We start from the raw sequence: 14,887 nt of genomic DNA, 5'->3' as shown, positions 1-14,887 counted from the left end.
CCTCTTGGCTTTGTCCGTTCTGTTGTTCCACGCGGCCCCGGCCCGCGGTGGGGAGGATGGAACCCTTCCCCAGACCCTTACCCTCCTCAAGAAGCCCCTGCCCACTCCCTTGCAGTCTAGCGCCCGCCCTCTGCTGAGGATCTCTGGCCAATCCCGCCCTTGGCTCCTTTGTACGGTTGTGTGAGTGCTGATTTTCCCGTTAGACTGTGAGCTCCTTGAGGGCAGGGGCAGTTTTGTAGTTTTCTTCTAATTTCTCTTTATCTGCCCAGCATGGTGCTTGGAACCTGGCGGGGGCTTAATAAATGTTTGTGGATTGAGTTGCATTTGTGACCTGGAGGCTCTGAAATAACTCGAGGGCAGGATTCCCATTTTGCAGATGAAGACGCTGAGGTCCTACCGCTGTCTCCTGGGTACGGCTGCCCGCCCGAGCCCGCCCGAGCTCTGCTCCCGTACACCTCCTCCAAGGTGGGCAGGACGAGGCTCGGGGGGAGGGAGGAAGGGGGGAAGCCGAGAACCTTCTCGGGCGGTCCGAGCATCGGCAAACTCTCCTCCCTCTCCAGCCTCCATCTGACGCATGCGCCGTGGGATTTCCCTCGGTCCCGACTCAGCCCGCTGCGATCCGCCGGGGAGCTCGTTGCGCCTGCGCGAGGAGCTCCCGGTCCGGGCGCCCCGACCGCCGGCTTGCCACGGGACAGCCGCCGCCCCGCCTCGCGCCCCGCCCGCAGGGCCGGGTCCTCCAGGCGCAGCGCGTGCGCAGAGGCGCCGCAGGGCTGGGGGGCGGGGGTGGGGGGCGGGGGTGGCGGAGCTGTCATTGTGTTCGTATTGAGGAGGTGGAGGCGGAGGCGGAGGCGGAGGCGCCGCCGCGCCCATGGATCTCCTGTCACGCTGCGGGTGAGTGGAGGGCTTGGCTGACCGGCGCGGGGCTTGGCGTGACCTGGGAGAGTCCCTTCTCCTGCGGGTCCCTGGTTCCTCGGCCGCTTGAGGACTGCAGCTGACCCCGACTGACCGGGTCGTGGCCCTCTCGAGGCCCATGACCTCCTCCCAGCCTCGGGCTTGGCTTTGGCCGGCTAGAGCACTGGAGGGAGCCAGGGGAGGATGGGGGAGGAGGTGGAAAAACCCAGCAGGAGCCCAGGGCTGAGAGGGTACAGGTCTCCCAGCCCTGAGTTCATGCTGAGCTCAGTGACAGGGAGCACGTGTGTGTGTGGGGGTGCCTGGCAGCCGGGCGCTGGTGTCGCCCCACTCTGTGGATGGGAAAAGTGAGGTGGAGAGAGATGCTGCATGACCCTCAGTGTCTGCGGCCCCTGATGCACCAGCTCCCTTCTGCTGTCAGGGGAACTGACTAATGAAGTGACCCTAGGGGAACCCAGAGGACTGACTGACAGACAGACAGCAGCAAGGTGAGGGACAAAGGGATCCGCCACCACCATCACCACCAACTTTGACAGAAACACTTTTGACCAAAGATTTGCACCGTGATTGGCCTTTATAGTGACTTATTGGATCAGATAGGTGCTCCTGGGTAGTGACCCATCCACTGAGATGAGAGCACCAGGTGATGGATGTGCAGAGCAATGGACAGGTGACAAGTTCTGACCAGGTGACAAAAAGGACAGAGTGATAGATGGGAAAGAGTAACCTGGATTCAGATAACAAGGAACTAACTTCCAGCTAAGTATCCATCAGAGGCAGGAGTGGGTTGATGGGCACAGTGTCACCAGGCCTACAGACCAGCCAGCAGATGGATGGACAAGGTCACAGTCATAGGTTGTAAATGAGTTGGACTGATTGACTCAATGACTGAGTAATGGATTGATGGACATAGGTAGACAGGTAGAGAGACTAACAAGGCTGAGAAGAACTGACTGATGGGATAGATGTAGGACACTGGGATGTGGTGAGAGTAACACTCATCACCATCATGACAGATAGAAGACATTGGGATCTAGAGGTAGACTGTTAGGGACATGCTCATCATCATGATAGACACAGAACATTGGACATGGTGATAGGCAGATAAGGACACTCATTTTACCCTGATAACTATTGGATGTTGGGACATGGTGATGCGCTGGTTAGGCTGCTAGAAACATTCTCATTGTTATCATGATAGATTAGAGCATTGGGACATGGTGATAGGCAGTGATGAGTGGCTCACTGACAGTGAGGGACAGGCTGACGGAGCAAGAGACGTATTGGCTGTGGGATGACTGGCAGTGATGGACACAGCGATGGGCCTATTCTACATGGAAACAGGACCAGAGATAGCCTGGCAATAACAGACAGCTAAAAGGACAAAATAACAGGCTGATAGTTGTCAGCACAGTGACAGACTGATAAGTTGGTGGACCTCATTCTTGTCCCTTCTGGCCAGAACTGTCATTCTGTCCTCTCCCATCAGGGATGTCATCCCCATTTCCTATCTCTGCTCAAATCGGTTATACTTATTTTCATCCTTTCTGGGTAGAGTTTTCATCCCACCTTTAGTCCCCTCTGACCAAGAGCTGTCACTACATTATTGTACTTTCTGATTAGACTTGTCACCTACATTCCTGTTCCTTCTAACCAAAGCTGTCATCTCATTCCCTTAGCTTCAGAGCTGTCACCCTCTCTGTTTCTAGGAAGTAACGCATCTCTAGTCACTCTCCCATTCTAGTCCCATCTGTTTCAGGTTTTATCTACCAGCTAATCCCTTTCCCCCTAAGCCATATACTCTCATCCCTCATCTTGGGACCTATCAAATCCCTTTAATTTAAATTTAACACTCGGTCCCTCAGTTCTCCCAGGAATATAAATTACCTAATGTATCACTTCTGAGACTATTCTGAATGCTCTCAGTGGAAGATTCCTTTAAAGGTTTTAGGAAGCAAAGTGGAAACAATTACCTCTTAGCTCACTTTATTTATCCCATGTATAGGGAAGGCTATTTATGCTTTTTAAAGTGTCTATGAAAGCTTACTCTGGAGATAGTTAGAAGCATTTTTATTTCTTTCTGAGTTTCCAGACAAAAGTAAACAGACTAAGGATTCTTTAGAAAACTTCTTTAGAAATAACCATCTGTGATAGAAGAGTTGAGGTTTATAGGAAGTCTTTCCTTCACTTTAGTGAGTAAAAGAGTGATTAGGGAACTCCCAGATGAGTAAACACCCTCTACCAATATATGTCAGCACTTTCTGAGAGCTACCTAGAGCACTGAGAAGTCTGGTGATTTACTTGCCCAGGGTCCCATAATCATTTTGTATCAGAGGCAGGACTTGGGACCGATCTTTCTGGCTTCAAAGTCAACTCTGTATCACTGTGCCAGCTGCCTCTGACACTTTATCTCCTTGCTTGTGGGCATGTGATTTGAGAATTTAAGGGAATTAAAAAACCCACTGATGATAGTTTATAATACTGCCTGGGAACTAGGTAAATATTCTTTATGTATAGATTGGCTCAGTTACATATTTGGAGAGATTAGAGGGTTAGAGCTGCAAGACATTTTAAAGCCCATTGGATCCAACCCAAACCTACTGAACCAGAGGTCCCATAGATTACTTATTACTTGCCTAAGTGACAGAAACAGAATTTGAAACTGAATCTTTCTGATTTCCAGTTCAGGATTCTTTTCACTATACTGTGAAACTTCTTATTAAATTGTTTGCCTAAGATCAAGCAAGGGTGTATTGGAGCAATCTGTATCATCTTTCTTCATAAACTACTAGTCTCTTAACTTATATTTATTAGGGTTGTCAAGAAGTCTCAAATTTGTCAAAGATTTTAAGATTTTCTGTGCTATCCCAAATATTAGATATCATGCTATTTATTAAATATCCACGTTAAGTTTTTTTTGCTTGTTATTTCACACAGTTTTAAATCTTATTTTCCCATAAGAGTAATCATAGGAGGTCCTTAAAGTTGCCTAACCACTAAAGTGTATGGCAAGAATAAAGACAGGCATGAGGTTTTAGTCATCTGTCCAGGAAAAGAATAGAGAGAAAGGAACAATATTCCCTATTCTTAGAAACTATGCTTCATGGATCACGTGAGCTTTTTTTTTTGTGGGGGGGGGTAGCGGGGGCTTTGTTTTCTCAACCATACTAGTGTTTCATGGTGAGCCTTTGATTCACTCAAGCCCTTAGATCTTTTTCAGACATACTGCTTTCTAACTATAACTTTCCCTTCTTGTATTAGTGAACTTGATTTCTTGAACTCAGGTATAAGTGGTATAAGACTGCATTTGCCCTACTAAATATCATCATATTGATTTTGCTCAGGGTTCTGGCCTTTTCATATTCCTGACTTTGCCATCAAGTGTGTCAGTTATCATTCCTGGTTTTGTTTCATCTGCATATTGATAAGGATGCTGCCGCTTCTTTCTTTAAGTCTTTGGTAAAAAATTTTCAGTCTCACAAGGGGTAAGCACAGTGCCCAGAGGGTACTACCCTGGAGACTTCCTTTTAAATTCACATTGAACCATCAGTCAATTTAGAAATATTTATTAAACACCTACCATGTGCCAATCATTGTCCTTGGTGCTAAAAGTAGAACAAAAGTGAACCACATCTTACTTTTCAGGAGGCTATATTCTTTTGGGGGAAACACAATGAATCCATTTAAATAAGCAAAATATTTGCTAAGTGAATACAAAGTAACTTGGGGAGACTTTACTACCTGGGGAAATGAGGTAAGGCTTTAGAGGCAACATTTTAGCTTAGTTTTGAAAGAAGCTAGGGATTTTAAACAGTGGAGATGAGGCATTCTAGGCATAAGGGACAGCCTGTGTTGAAGAACAGAGTCAGGATGTGAAATACTGTGTACAAGGAATCATTAAAAACTCCTCTTTGAGTCTGTTCATTCACTTAGATCCAAATCCACATAATCTGTTATTCAACTCACATTTCCCATCCTCACCTCCTTAATACTCCTCTCCTTCTTCCTCGAATAGCAAATAATTTAATAAATATTTTTTATTTAAATTTAAATAAATATTTTACTGAAGTCTAGGTAAATTATTTCTATTGCATCACTCTCATCTATCAATTTATAAACCCTGTTGCAAAAGCAAAAAATCCGGCATGACCTAGTATTGATTCTTTTTCCATATGGCAGCTTTTTAAAATACTTGAAGATAGTTATCCTATTCCCTTCTAAATATCTCTCTCTTCTGTTTTTAAAGAGCTATATTTGTTCTACTCAAGTAATATAATGTGTATGCTGTGAATCAGGTTATATGTTTTGAGTTAATTTTATTGCCTCCCACAAAAAAGGAGATCTAGTAATATGGTTACAGCACATTCTTCAGGGTCACCACTGGGATCAATTTGTACATTAACTTATTTTTCCCTTCATTTTTATTTTTAGTTCCACATTCTTGCATGTCCTCTGCCCTTCCCTCACCTATTGAGAAAGTAAGAAATATTATACTCAATATACAATCACACAGAACTTTTCTGCATTAACCATGTTCTGAATAAAAAAGTTAAAAACAAATGCTTCTGTTTGCACTGTGAATATATCAGTTCTCTATATGGAGGTAGATAGCATTTTATGTCATAAGTCTTTTGGAGTTATGTGGATGATTGTATTGGTCAAAGTTACTAACTTTTTCACAGTTGATTATCTTTACAATTATTGTTTATTTTTTATTGTATAAATTGTTCTTCTCACTTGATTTTGCTTCAGTTCATAAAATATTCCCAGGTTTTTTTGAAACCATCCCCTTCATTGTTTCTTATAGCACAATAGTATTCCATTACCATCATATGCCACAGCTTGTCTAGCTATTCCCCCGGATGTGGGCATTTCCTCAATTTCCAGTTCTTTGTCATCACCACAAAAAGAATTGCTTTCAATATTTTTGTATGCATAGGTTCTTTTCCTCTGCTTCCTTTGTGTCCCTCTCTTTTCTACCTTAAATATCCCTAATTCATTCAGCAGGTCTTTAGATGGCATGTTTTCCAGCTCCTTCAGCATCTGGCTGCCCTCCACTTGACCTATTCCAGTTTGGCAACACTCTTGCTAAAAGTGAAATGAATATAATCCATTCACCTACAGTGCAACAAGACGATCCAGTTCTTCATACTAGACTCAGTGCCTCTCAATACAGCCCTAAGATTGTTCTTAAGTGTTTGACTGCCATGGCATATCATTCACTTACATTGAGCTTGTAGATTTTCAAAACCTCCAGATTTTTTTTTAATGACGAGAACTTTTGTGTAGCTAGTCCTTCCATCCATGATTCTATAATCACTTTAAACAAGAGGGAAAGCCCCTTTTAACACTCATGGAGGTTATGGTGGTCTGTGACCACAGTGCCTTTTCACCCTGGCCGAATATCTCACACCTCCCTCAGTTCCTTTACTCTGAGGACATTGGATATATCCCATTAAGGCCATTTATGCTTCCGTGTTTTTAAAAATCCTCATGTGCTTTCCTTTTGGATTCATTCCGACTCAATGACTTTATTGGTTTTTGACGGTTCTCACTGATTATCTGCAAAAACATGACTATGTGCACTTTGAGAGACTGCAGCTTCCCAAGGACAAAAAAGAACTTGGCTCAGGCTCTAGGAAGCAGAGTTAATTTGCATTGCCCACTTATTGCTTCAAGTTTTGCTACTTGAAGTTAAACAGCACAAATCTAATTCCTCCATTTGATAACAGGATCCTAAATCTTGATCTGGAAGTAATCCCAGGAACCATCTAGTTCATTACCTTCATCTTTACAAATGAGGAGATTGAAGTCCAGAGAAGTAACTGTTTGTCCAAGATAGCAAGTGTCAAAGACAGGACTTGAATTCCATAACTTTAGGACTGGTTCTCTTTCCACTGTATCACATGCTTCTTTTAATACTATTATCAATTGGAAAGGAAGTGTTCAAAAATTAATAAAACTCTTATATTAAAAATATATCATGTCACATTACAAGTTTTTTGTTTTTGTTTTTAATTTAACATGTAGAGTAGTATCCACTAAGGTCTTTCGCTACCTTCTTTTACATGGAGATGACATGAGATTCTTGAAGACTGTGGGAATGACACTTACACAGGGTATAGCAGCTCTTTTCAATCCAGAAGCTTCAAGAATAAGTCCTGCTCTGGCCCATGTTTCATGGTGCAAGCACTAGCCTAATCAGCAGCTTAGTTACTGAATGAGGGATATTTTTTGTCCATAGTAACTTTTGATAGCCAAAATACCAAGTTGTAAAAGGGCTGTTGATAGACATTGCTGAAGGGAATATCTACACCAGTGAGACGACCAATTTGGACAGAAGTGTGGGGCAGTAAATTGTGATCAGAAGTGATCAGAAGGCCCCTACTTCCTATCTGAAGCTTAACATTTTGTTTAGAGAAAGTCTGATTCAATAATTCTATATTTTTCAGTTCAGTTTTTCAATTATGTTCTGTGTGTGTGTGTGTGTGTGTGTGTGTGTGTGTGTGTGTGTATAATTTGTGAAAGACACCGTGCCTCGGTTCTGTGGGGGCTGTGAGACATTATCCCTTGCATCAAGGAGTTTATAATCCATATAGGTAAGTAAAACACACACCAAGAGAACTGACAATATAGGGAAATTTGTGCTTTGTAGAGCCTAATGAGTGGATTATACAATAAGCAATTTAAGTGTTCAGAGGAAGGAGACACCACTTTGGCCACATGAATCAGGTAAGATGGGGAATGTGTACTGGGCTTTGAAGAACAGAGAAAAGGCATTCCAATCAAGCAAGCAAGCAGCCATCATTTCTTAAATATTTACTGTGTACCAGAGACTGTGCCAAGCAATGAAATTAGAAGAGTGCACTAAAATAATTCCTGCCCTTGAAGAGCTTTTATTCCAATGGGGGAGACTACACAAACATTAAGAGACCAGCAGTTGAGGGAGCCAGGAGAAGCTTCTCCCTGAGTGTGGCATTTGAACTGAGTCTTGAAGGAAGCCAGGAATTGCAGGAGGCAAAAATTAGGAAAAGCCAGTGAGGGGGAGAGATGGGTGGATGAGTGGGAAGGCAGGCAATAACAGAAAAAAAGCACAGAGGCTCTAGTGAGTACACGTTCCAATAGCTCCATGGCATCAGGGATTCAGGAGATCCAGGAGATCCCAGCCCATCCTGTTATGACTTCTGACCATGTCCTCCTGAAAGTCCAGCAGAGGAAGACCATGCAGTGTTACATCTGGATAAAATCTCTCTATATATTTTTACCTTCAGGTTTATCATCTGTCCAAAAACTGTCACCTTCTTAACCTAGCTAGGATGCTACCTCCTTCCCTTCCAATTTTCCCTAAGAAAGAAGTTTGATATCCACTGCTTGCATGATCTCACCACCAATTCACCTTTCAGGATTTTGCTCTTTGGTTTTATATTGAAACTACTCCCTCAAAAACTACTCTGATATTCATCAATTATCCATTTGTTTTTTCCTTCAACTTCATTTTCTTTATAGCATTTGTCACTATTGATCACTTCTCTCGTTTTGAAGTTTTGAAAGTTTACTTTGTTTCCATGAATAATTTCCCCCCAGATTTTCCTTTTAATTCTGAACATATTCCTTTTTTATATATTTTATTTTACTTTATAATAACTTTATATTGACAGAATCCATGCCAGGGTAATTTTTTACAACATTATCCCTTGCACTTGCTTCTGTTCCGATTTTTCCCCTCTCTCCCTCCACGCCTTTCCCTAGATGGCAAGCAGTCCTATATATGTTAGATATGTTGCAGTATATCCTATATACAATATATGTTTGCAGAACCGAACAGTTCTCTAGTTGCACAGGGAGAATTGGATTCTGAACATATTCCTATACAAATAACAGATTGCATCTGAAACTGAATCTCCACTACATATATTATTTTTTACATATTTCAAATTGAACATGGTACTTCCAACATTGCCTTGTATCTGTTCTTCTGAACTTGCTTCTGCTCTCGTCTGTATGTTTTTAATGATTTATTGACATTCTTTCCTTTTTTCTTCCATTTATAAAATATTATTTTTTGTTTCCAATATTCCCTCCTAATTCTCTCACCCTTAGAAAGCCCTCCACTGTGACAAATAAATGTTAACTAGTGAATAAATAAATACATTAGCTATTTATGAAAATGCATATCTCAAACTTTACCTCTTGCCTCACCTCTTTGGCAAAACATGAAAACCATGACTCATTACCATTCTTGGGAATGTGATTGGTCTTTGTGTCAGTCATAATTCTTAAGTCTCAACAAATTGTTTTTTCTTAATAATGCTGTAGTGAATGTACACACACACACTATATATATATTTAGTTCTGCTCATTTCAGTTTGCATAAGTTTATTCAAGACTTCCCAGGTTTCTCCAAACATGTTCTTTTAGTCATTCCTTTCAGCTTAAAAATATTCTCTGGTATAGTCGTTATTGTTCAATCACTCTTATTTGCCCATTTCACCAAACTGACTTACTCCCAAGTTGGATTTCCCCAACATAAATAGTTCTTCTCTACTCTGGGAAGATGGATCAAAGGAGCTGTAATTTTCTCTTAGTGTTTTAAGTTTTAAGCCCCCAGCATACATTTCAGTGTTAGATCTATTTCTTCCTTTTTTCTGAGGATGTTTTTCCTTCTAGTATCTGCCTTCTTATTTTCAGCAAATACACCCAGAGTAGTCAAGGCCTTGTGGTTATAAAGACAAAGGAAATATTTAAAACAAAGAAAGGAAAACAGATTTTCCTATTTCCTAAAGGAAAGTTTTCCTAAAACTAAAGGAAAAGTTACAAAAATTTCTAACTTTTCTTGGAACCAGAAGAGGGGTGATTCAAGATTACTGTCTTCCCTATAGTGGGCCTAGAAGAAAATGGCAAGGGGAGAATTCAAAAAAACTTCTGCTCTGACTTTCCATGAGCGTGTTCAAGCAGATTTGCTGTCAGATCTGTAGCTTTTCTCATTATGCCTCTTTTTGTTTTCCCATTCTCCCAGATTCCTTTCGATTGCTGTTAAGAAGCTGGATTTCTTTTTGAGGCTCCCTCCTTCATCACATTTTTCTTATTTATTCAACAGACTTATTAGGATCTTATTTGGTGTGGTCTAGTTAGAAGGTCCCATTTGGTAATTAGGTTTGTGGAAGGCTAACTTTCTTAAAATTGTGTTATCTTCATATGTCATAATTTGTTTAACCATTCTCCATCTGACAGGCATTTTGCTGTGATACAGCAATTTTGGGAGGTATGGATTCCAGCTATTCTTTTCTTGTTTTATTCACTTTTACCTCTTGCTCCTCATGTTCCCTCAATGTTGGCTTTCTCCAGGATTCCATTTTTTAGCCTTGTCTTTTCTGTTTATGCTTTTTTCTTGGGTAGCCTTAGATATTATCATAGCTTTCAATATTACCTCTTTATTAATGACTACTAAATCTGTATCTCTAGTCCAATTCCTCCCTCTCCCACTCCTTTGTTCTTTAGGTCAACATTTCAAACACTTTCTTAGAAACTTCCAGCTATGTGTCTGCTGATACCACAATCTTTCCTGACACTTAGTTGCCAATGCATGACTTTCCTCAGCTTTTTTTCTCTACTCATGTTATAACCATCTTGGTTCAGGCCTTTTTCACCTTTCTTCTGAACTATTGCAATTGCCTCAATAATGTTTGCTTCAAGTCTCTTTTCTCTTCACTCCATCTTTCACAGAACTTCCAGAGTGATGTCCTTAAAAGTCACTCTCTAGTTCAAAAAGCTTCAATACCTCTATTACTTTTAGAATGAAGTGTAAACTCTTTGATTTAAAAGCTTTCATACCTGATTCTTATCTGCCTTTACAAACACACCTGCTTCATGGACCCCATAATCTAGCTTTTTTTTTTTTTTCTTTTTTTTTTAAGCAGGAGATGGAATCAGTTGCTAATTTTTTTCTCTTCATAGAGAAGAGCATTGAATTAGAATAAATATTGTTAAGTGTTGAGGGAATTTGGCTTTCGGGTTCATCAAACTTCTGACTGCTACTCCCTAATGGGGAGCAGAGGACCCCAAGTTTCATATTCAAGGTTTCACACCTTTCCCACCAAATGCCAGTTCCTTAATGAACACAGCAAATACTAAATGCTCATTTATCTAAATTGATAGCAAAACAGAATTCAAAGAAAGTATGAAATTGAGAATATATATACCAGATGAGACAGATTGAAAGAGCTCTTGGGAATAAAGTAACTCAGCTCAGCCAAGAGAGAGGATCCCAGTTCTCATCTAAGGGGAACTTCCTTAAACTTTCAAATATAGCAAGATGGGAATAGGGGATGTGATTGAAGTTCTACATGTAGGCTTCTTCCCAGAGCCTTTTTTTCCCTTTAGTATCAAGTGGGATTGGCAGTGTTCATTTTTTAAAAATCTCTGTCTGGAAGATAGAAGTCTCAAAGATACTAAAGAGACTGAATCTCACTTCTCTCTTAAATTCTGCTCCACATCAATTTATACTAATGAGGAGAGACTTCCATGCTGCAGAGCTTTGGGTTTAAATTACATCTGTAATCTAAGATTTTATTCAGTCTGAGTTCAAATACTATTTTCTTCATTTATTTGTAACCATTTTTAATATTCTGGTTCTACAGGATCCTTTCATAGGGGCATTGATTTAAAGCTGAAAGAAAACATAAATGGTCAAAATCTAATCCTAGTGTTCTAATTTTACAAAAAAGGTTAAGTGAGTAGCCTCTCTCACCTCCTGTCTAGTTAGTTGTCAGAGCTTTTGTCACTCCATAAAATCCCTCATATCCCTTCTCTTCTGTTTGCTCTCATGTTTAAGCACCCTAATGCAAGGCCCTCATATCCCTTACCCCAAACAATAGCTTCCTACTTAATGTGTTTTTTTGCCTTCAATCTCTTCACAAACCATCCTTTCCAGTTATGCTAAGAGAGAATCTTTCTAAGGATTTGGTTTGACTATGTCACTTCTCTATTCAATAACATCCATTTACTACTTATTTCCATAGAATAAAATGTAAATTTCTCAGACTGGTATAGCTAATACCCGCTGAAACCTTGGTTCTGTACACCTTTTCAGTCTGATTCTTATTACTCACTTTTACATACGCCGACTAGACTGGACTGGGATCTATTTCTTGAACTCCTTATGCCCTCTAATAATCCTGCCTATTTAAATCCTCCTCTTGTGAAATTCAATTCTTGCCTCAGCTCAGCTCAGATACTGTCTCTTTCATTAAGTTTAATCTGAATTTTCCAATTAATAGTATTTGCTTTGTCTGGTTCTCTCCTTTACAGTTATTCCTCCCTACCTTGTAAGTATAGTTATCTACATATAAGTCTTATCCCTCCTAATAGAATATAAATTCATCCAACGTTTAAGGATTATATCTTTTTTTTAGCCTTTGTCTCCCCAGTTCTTGCATATAATAAGTATTTAATAGATATGTGTTGGTTTTATGTGATTTGCAGACTCAGAACCATATAGAGAGCAAATGAAGTTAAAATTTGAACCCAAAAGCTCTTTCTATTATCCCACAACTACATCTGAAATCTTCACTTCGTATTGTGACTTATTTACCTTTTCATCTTACTGTTCTAATCAATTTTTAAGTGTAAGGACAAGGTGCTCCCTTCAAATATTCTGTTCAGCTCGGTGTAATACAATTTGAAAAGGATAGGGCTATGCTGGAAAGTATCTAGAAAAGCCAGACTCATAATATCCATGTGCTTAAATTCATGCTGTGAATATTGATTGATGGAACTGGGGATGTTTAATCTGGATAAGAGACTGTGCTTGAATATTTGAAGGATTGTCCTATGAAAGAGGGATTAGTATTCCATTTGAGTGCAAGTTCCAGAGAGGGTAAATTTAGGTTTGATAGGAAGAAAAGCTTTTGAATTGTCCCAGAGTGGAATTTCAAGGTAGGGCATTCCACTGTTGAAATATGGAGGACTTCCCCTTCTTGAAGGTCTTCAAGCAGAGACCATGGAGATGCATTGTCAGTGATATTATAGTCTGATCCCTTTTATATAAAAGTAGGAATTGATGGCCACTGACTTCCCAACTCTCAGATTCTAGCATTCCTACCCAAAGCCTCCTTAGATGCCCTTACCAGCCCCAAGTAATTTATATGTATTTTAGATATCATTTTTAAAATTAAGAGGCTTTGGGGATTGTAGGTTGAGAACTGTCTTCCAAGTCAGAATTTGAGTCCTGCTTCTGCTTGTCCTGGCTCTGGGACCCTGAGCTAGTTATTTGCCTTGCCAGTGCTGTAGGCAGCATTCTTGGACTATAAATTAAAAGTATAATTCTCAATCACTATCAAAGCCATGAGGCAGATTTTTTTTTTCTTCATAGTTCTACCCTTGAAGTGTAAGGTTGAAATGGTCATGATGATGTCTCCAGTTAGAGAGCAAGAACTCTCTCCAAAAGCTCTAGCATTGTGCTAGGAAAGGCCACAATTCTTTATGTCACTTCTAGAATTGCCCCAGCTCTCATGTTTGGAACACAGGGACTCCAGGAAATGCAAGGATTGGGTCAGCCAGAGGTGTTTATGAGAAACAGGATTAGAACTATTAGATGCAGTCTTTAATAATAAAAGTAAAAGGGTGCAATTAGTAGTAAGTGCCAAGTGTACCCAGCTCAAGTAAGGTGGCTAAGGGGAAGGATGTTTTCTTTCCTCTCAGTGCTCCAGCTGTTTGATGAACTCTCACAATTTAAAAAAAAAGGAAAAATAAACATCATTTATGTCTCCTGTGGAGGTTTGGTTTTGATGAAGAGAAGTGAAGATGTTGCTGTTCCACACAATCATGCTGCTGTTTTGTGTGTGGGTGGTTAGGGGGCTATGGGATTTAACCAATACTTCCATATTTTCTCCTTCTCCTCTCATGTCTCTTTCTCTAAAGAGATCCTTAAAAGACTCCCTGCATTGGGCAAAACCCTTGCCTTTAGATATGATCTTGTGCTAGCTTCCTCTCTTCTCAAGCTGTGAGAAACAGTTTTTTGAGAGCTGTTAATGTTTAATCTCAGAGCTTGAAATTTTAAAGTCTTTGCAAAATCAGATGTGACAAGGTTGGTACCTGTACCTTATGCAATTTTGTACCAAATCCTTATTAATAAATAACAGAGTAAACATTATTAACACCCAAAGAAATCACCTTAGAGTATTATGCGCAGCAAAGAGACAACAACAATCCATGTGATACACATAGTACAACGTGGAGCATCACTTGGCAGGTTGCTGTAATAACTGCAGGCCTAAGTCACATGTGGGATATGTCATACTTACAGTTCACAGAGGCTAGCACACATCCACAAACAAAAATAAATAGGCATAGAAAACATAATAATGGTAGACCTACTCTACAACAGGATAGGCCAAATAGTAAAATCAAGCAAGATTTATAAACTATTGGAGCTTCGAAACAGAACACAACATGAAAATATAATAGCCAGAAGTATACTTGAATAATACATGCCTCTATGCATTTATGTAATTATATTCAAGGTCAGCATTGGCATTATCGTCTGGATATGTATCTTTAGTTTCACCTAGGATATTATCAGGGAGTCTGATCCTCCTGGGATCTGCTGACCTATCTGTACCTATACATGTACTAGTGGATGATAAGGGCTGATCATAATCCCCATCAGAACTATAGTCTTATCCTTCTAAATCTGACTTTATAAGGAGCTCAGATTGGCTAGTAGTGTTACTGTGTTCTGAGGAATTATCTGGCCCCAAGGAGACTCTAGGGTAGCAGTACTAGGCTCAATTAGTTCACCTGTAAGTATCTCTCAGCCTCAACCTGACCATCCAGCAGTAAGCCAATAAGCATGTTAAGTGCCTACTATGAGCCATGCACTGGGGTAAAGTACTGGGGATCAAAAGAAAGGCAAAAGACAATCCTAAACCAACACATAAAAGAAAACTATGTGGGGAAGAGAAAGTATTTTCTTCATCAC

At 40.3% G+C, this 14,887-nt stretch overlaps 1 protein-coding gene across 2 annotated transcripts in view; it reads left to right on the top strand.

Moving 5' to 3' along the window:
* Positions 1-822: 822 nt before the first annotated feature.
* Positions 823-14,887, top strand: part of LOC127545356 (E1A-binding protein p400-like) — a 135,537-nt gene continuing 121,472 nt past the window's right edge. For both annotated transcript variants that reach the window (XM_051972580.1, XM_051972579.1), the window contains exon 1: positions 823-891. The gene's annotated coding sequence lies outside the window, so the exon portion shown is untranslated. The remainder of the gene's footprint in view (positions 892-14,887) is intronic.

The sequence above is a fragment of the Antechinus flavipes genome, chromosome 1 (assembly GCF_016432865.1).
Source record: "Antechinus flavipes isolate AdamAnt ecotype Samford, QLD, Australia chromosome 1, AdamAnt_v2, whole genome shotgun sequence".
Taxonomy (NCBI): Eukaryota; Metazoa; Chordata; class Mammalia; order Dasyuromorphia; family Dasyuridae; genus Antechinus; species Antechinus flavipes.
Note: the sequence above shows the minus strand (reverse complement) of the source record. Positions and strands in the feature narration are given on the sequence as shown.